General features: G+C 43.0%; 1 long non-coding RNA gene across 1 annotated transcript; it reads left to right on the top strand.

Annotated features, from left to right (window-relative positions):
* Positions 1-2,872: 2,872 nt before the first annotated feature.
* LOC142930950 (uncharacterized) lies at positions 2,873-5,807 on the top strand. Its single transcript, XR_012946948.1, has 4 exons — positions 2,873-3,317; positions 3,802-3,974; positions 4,368-4,751; positions 5,403-5,807. It is a non-coding gene; the product is annotated as an uncharacterized LOC142930950 (long non-coding RNA).
* Positions 5,808-6,110: the final 303 nt, after the last annotated feature.

Genomic DNA, 6,110 nt, shown 5'->3' with positions numbered 1-6,110 from the left:
GAGTGAAAATCATAGCAGTTAAAATATAACGTAGTTGATCACATCCTTCCAATGATTGCTCAATCTGAATCCATCTTCTCTGATTTTCACTCACCCACCCGTGTGTCTTGTTGTCCGATGACTACAAGTCAATTTACTTGCTAATTTCTACAGCCCTACACGTCCATGCACACCACAAACCCTCCCCCTCTCTACAGCCAAACTCCTCCTCCCCGTGCCTATATAAAACCACAACAGCAGATAATTTTTCTCACCTGAAGACGGCCGCTTGTGTTGCGACCGAAACGTCGTGATTTCTTTCATTATTTTTTTTACTATCTACATGACTTTTACCGAAAGAACCAGAGAGTATGGATTCCTGCAGTAACGAAAGCTTCAAATCAAAGATATCAGAATCTTTATTTATGCTGGAGAAATCCGGTGAGCTATGAAGCTCTTTTTCCTGTCTGTACTGCATACCTATGCCTGTGATTTAGCTTTATCACGTGTGTATCACACCTACATAGGTGATGCAGAGAGATGAAATTAGGACACAAACAAGACAAAGACATGTAGGGATATGATATGAGATACGGACAAAATTAAGTCGTACAATTAGATAAAACTAGATACAAATAAGATTTAGAGGTGTAAGGAGTTGTAGCCAAGAGACATAGTATGAATGAGATATATAGGCAAGAAATAACTATAAAAGAGAGTTCACAAAATATCCAAACTTAAGATACCTATTTAGCGATATGAGAGGAGTAGATAAGGGAGAGAAATGTTGTGAACTTGCTGAATGTATGCAAGCAGGAAATAAAGGCTATCATCAAACATGATCAATTCATTGGTGGATGAAGGCCTGATAAGCCTTTACCATCTCCCACAAGTCCTTTGATGCAACAATCCATCTAGTATCTAAAAACGAGCTGATTTCATTGCTCCATCTCCACGGATGTACTCCTCTTGGGTGTATTTAATGTTCACCCAGAAGTGAAAATGTTACACCACAGGTGGTAGTTTGGCAGCAAGTCGTGTGTGATGTGGTCGAGTGTGGCGACTCCCACCTCTATCAATACGTCTCATTAGGGGGAAAGAGCAGATAGACTACTCTATAGAGATCCTTCTCGTGGAGGCCCTTTCACCATAAGCTGTATGAGCAAGCAATTGCAGGGCTGTACTTACTTACATTTGAAGAGACTGGGTGCAACAATTGTCCAGCACCGTTTGAGCGACTGAAAAAGTCGAACCTATTTAATGAACCCAAGGGGCATGCCGGGTTGAGTTAACCCCATGTGGATTTTTTTTATTGAAACTAATTTCAATTTAAAGAGTAATGAGGAGTTAGGAAACTACTGTCAAAACGGCCACTTGTACTGATTGCTTGCACTCTTCTGCACCACTCCCTCTTGACCAGATGGCGACAAATCTCCTCAACAATCGCTATGCGGTTTTGGAAAAACTGGGTGAAGGAACATTTGGCCAGGTGTTCAGATGCTGGGACCACAGGAACCACAAGGAGATGGCCCTCAAGATGATTGACTCCACATTAAGGTGAGAGACCAAGTCATGATTGTGCATCACAATCTTCACTGAAAAGTTTTCCTGCAACACAAACTCACGTGTGCCTACCTCGACATGAAGCATTCTATTTTAATGATGATCCTATTTTCGACATTCTCAAAAGTGTTTGTATTTCTTCACGCAGCGTCACGGACGCGGAAGGATATAACGAGGCTGGCTTCCTCAAGATGTTGAGACACGAAAGCATCATCCGGCTTGAGGAAAACTTCGTCGTGGGAGATTACCATTATCTCGTGTTGGACTACATCAAGTAAGAACACTAAGTCCATTACAAGCGTGACACTTACAGGATGTGTAAAACTACAAGCTTGGCAGCTGCTTCATCTCGATCAGTGCTCAATCCTTAGCTATGCTACACTGAATTGTTAAGAAGCAGATGCATTAACCATTTCGTAACCAGTTTGCAAAAAAGAAAACAACTATCTGCAGTCAGCACGTATTCCATGCATTGTTACACCTCGAATGTCTTACCTCACCTTTAGTGTTCTAGGACTTGCCGTGCATGTGTGGATGTGCTGGTGCCTTTGTGCTTGATGCTGTGTTTAATTAACCATCCTGCACTCTGTGTTGTGCGTTTTCCGTTGTCAGCGCGGGCAGCCTCTTAGACGTGGTGAAATCGAACGGAGCATTTACTCTGTCCTCCGTCAAGAGATACGCCCGATCCCTGATGGAAGTGCTGGCCTTCCTGAAGAAGAACGGCGTAGTCCATGGGGACCTCAAGCTGGTAAGGGTTTATCATTACATTTCTTTTAGAGGAATTAAGCAGGTCTAAGGGACGCTGCCATGGTGTCATGGGTAGCACACTAGACTTTAAACCCAGAGAGAATCAATTCAATTTGATCTCCCGGCTTGGCAATTGCAACAGTGGACAGGTTCTGAAATCCCAACTCTCCAACCACCCACCCACCCACCACCTCTATACACCCAGAAGTATAAATAAGTACAACACAGTTCATCACAACGTCACAAGTGGTGGCGTAAAGTGTGGGTACTCCGACCACTTTTGAGACATTTGGCTGTGTATACGAGTATCCCAAAACCATTTAAGTAGCTCTCTCGACCTACTCAATGATGGAGGCCTTTCTGGAAGTAGAGGGGTGAGCAAATAATTGCAGGCCTGCACCTTTACGGTGATCTTTTAAACATATCGAGCAGTGTATGCGCCTCATGCACCTGTAGCTCTTTGCCACGTGGTGGCCAGTTGAATTCCCATCACAGCTGCCTCATACAGAAGAGCTCTTATCCGTGATCATATTACCTATGACTCCCATTATCCATGGCAGCTGTAGAGTCCACAGAAACACCAATTATCCGTGACCCTATTTTCATTCTTGTACGTAATTATTCAGGTTTTTCTTTTTTTACCATCCTGAATTGCGGAACAACTCGGTTCGCGCCGATGAGAAGAGTCGCCATGTCAATTCTTCCCATTATAAGTGTTTTGTTTTCATGACCAACTTCAGTACAAGATGTTGTATTGGATCATCTTTACGATAATTTTTGATCCCCCTGCTTCCGACTCGAGAAATAATTCATTTACACTTATAACGTTAGATGTACAGTGCACAAAATGAACGCCATTCTTCCATACAGACAGGAATCATCTTAATGGACTCTCATTTGGTTAAATACAATACAAATAATGCATCCGTTTTCTTAATTTTTTCAGGAAAACATCTTGGTGAAAGATCACCACACGGCAGCCATCCGATTGGCCGACTTCGGAGGAAGTTTTTTTGAATCTGAATTTCGTAAGTTACACTTTATATACATTTATACACATCATCGCATTTCTAAATATTCCTACAGATCCTGTTATCTGGAATAATTTTGTGTTTTATATATCGTCGTTCATGCAAATTGCGTGAACGATGCTGATGTGAAATTAATATAGCAGATATCACAAGAGCTCACGCAGTGATGCCTGTGCATGGTAGCTCCACACGAGGTATTAAGGGAATGCTCACAACTCCTTAGAACCTCCAATTCACAACCGTGCATTGGGAATGTCCACTTCCGTGTAAAATCACGTCCTGTCATATTTTGTTTGTTGCGGTTGCACCCGACTTAAGAGCCGCATGGCTCACAGGGCTATACCTAATAAATGAAAACTTGAAACTTGAAAACTATCACATATCATGCAGGACAGGGTGCGAACACATTGGGGATTCTTTTAGTGAAACTATGACTCCTACAGGCCACCTAAGCAATATTGTATTTTTTATTTTTCTCCAGCCGGTTATTCCTTTGGGACGCACGGATACAACGCTCCCGAAGTCTTGCTGGGCCAGCCGTTTGGAACATCAATTGACATGTGGGCTGCCGGGTGCATACTAGCTGAGATATCTGTCGGCAAACGACTGATGTCAATAAGCAGCAAGATTCAGGCGATCGCTGGCCTCACAAAGGTAACATTAATTGTATAATTTTGTATATTTATTAGCGAAAGATTGTGGGTTCAAATCTGGTTGGGGTTTATTCAGCCCTACAGTGTTGATAAAATGAGTACTACTTTTTAGGGAAGTCGACATTGGTTGTCATAGAGATATATTCACCTGTGACGTATGAATGGAGTTTTACCACTGACTCAGGGCTGCAGCCAGGCTATGATCACTGCCTCAATGCTCATTTGACTTTGAGTACAAATTCAATTTTAAACAGCTTCATATTACGTGAAATCAAGTGATTACTCAATAATGAATAATTCAATCAATAGGATACACACCATGTATGTAAGTACGTACAGAAAACGCCTCTTAACTCGCCAGTGACATAAGAGCAAATGTATCGTTTATTTTCAGATTGTGGGAACACCACCCTTTGAGATGCTGCACGCTGCACCAGACGGTCCTCGGTATTTCAGTGAGTACTGCAAATTTTAATTTTAATATGCGATTAGGTGTTATAACATCACTCGTCTGGCTGCACAATGACGTGAAAGTTGGGTTGTTTCCCCACGTCCTTCACAGCCTTCGTTGTACATCACAGCCTTCGTTGTACATCACAGCCTTGTGCACATTAATAATATTTTAATGCATGACATCGTTTGCGATTGTACCCACTGCAGACTTCTTTGGGCAACTGACCAAGGAATGTCTGCAGGAGACCCCTAAGTGTTGCCGACTCAAGAAGTTTCTGAAAACGAGAGACCCATTGTTCCTGGACTTCATCAGCTCCATCCTATGGTGAGTGTCCCACTCTTTAAGTTTCCCTCAACTGTAACAAAATTCCAGTCAATTTCTATATCACAAGGGAATATGCATCCCCTTTGCAATGTACAGCTATCTTGCATATCTCTGCAGAAGAAACTAGGTAAAGAATGAAAGGGCAAATGCAGTACTGTATCCTCATTTAACGCGCTAGTAGATGTTCTGTATTAAGAAAAAATGCATTTAGTGAGGAATTACCGTTTACACATTACAGAGATAAACAAATAAAAACCATGCACATTTGCACATTTTCACTATAAAATTAGCTTGCAGTCATCCCATGGCGAGAAAAAAAACTGTGATGAGGGTACGCCACCACGTACTATATCATTATATTATTCCGCGCATATACCTAGAATTCCTATACTGCTCAGCCATGCAGCTGAATAAAGTTGTTTGTCATGAACCGCTCAGAAAGCCCGTTCCCGAATGGAAGAACTTTACTTTAGCGATAACACGTTGTGTACGCACACTTTGAGCGTGGACTTACCATACCTATATTCACATACCTGCAAACCCTTAGATACTTTATCAAGTGGATGTAAGTTTATTGTATCACTATAATGTGTCATTTGGGTATGTATATTTTGCTGATCTTCTCATCGGTACTTGTCTCTTTGTTTTCAGCTGGAACCCAAATGACCGTCTAACTCTGAAAAGTGCTCTCAAGCACCCATGGATGAGTGCAGCTCCAGCTCCACCACCTGGACTTCACCAGGCACCAGCATGCAAGATCAACTCCCATCTGGCTCCTGCAACCAAGACCTTCCCTATTCTGGACCCCTACAACATCCCTTCCAAGACAATGGACCCCTACCAATTATGCTGGCTGGATTCGGACCCCAACAACTTCTTCATCCCGGCTCCAGCACCTTGCCACCTTCCCTCAATTCCACAACTTACTTCTCCTGGCCAAATTCCAGTCGAATCAGTTTGCTGCAGCTCTTCCGGAGTGGCAATTCCCATTTTGGCCACTAAGGTGTCCACTGCCACTTTCCTTCCATCTCCAGCCGCCGTTGCAGTCCCCTTAATTGAGCCAAGGACTGACGCCTTCCTGGCTTCTGCTTCTGTTGCATTAAGCGCCGGAACCATTTTGGATGTGGAGATGCCTACAGCCACTAGCTCAACATCCACCACAAAATGCAGCATTCAGGTGGAAGATGTGAACACTGCTGTGTCTTCGACAGCATCAATTGCTGACCCCCTCCCAGAGTCGGAGACCAGAATTGATGCGGACATCAAGCCTCTGGATATTGAGGAATTTCATATTTCAATTGAGGCAGTCGATGAGGCGACCCAAAATGGAGCCGAGACGAGCATGGGCTCCATATTGTC

The sequence above is a fragment of the Petromyzon marinus genome, chromosome 46 (genome assembly GCF_048934315.1).
Source record: "Petromyzon marinus isolate PM22_M1 ecotype Great Lakes invasive population chromosome 46, UKy_Petmar_22M1.pri1.0, whole genome shotgun sequence".
Taxonomy (NCBI): Eukaryota; Metazoa; Chordata; class Hyperoartia; order Petromyzontiformes; family Petromyzontidae; genus Petromyzon; species Petromyzon marinus.
The sequence above is the reverse complement of the archived record's forward strand: the minus strand, read 5'-3'. Positions and strand labels throughout refer to the sequence as shown.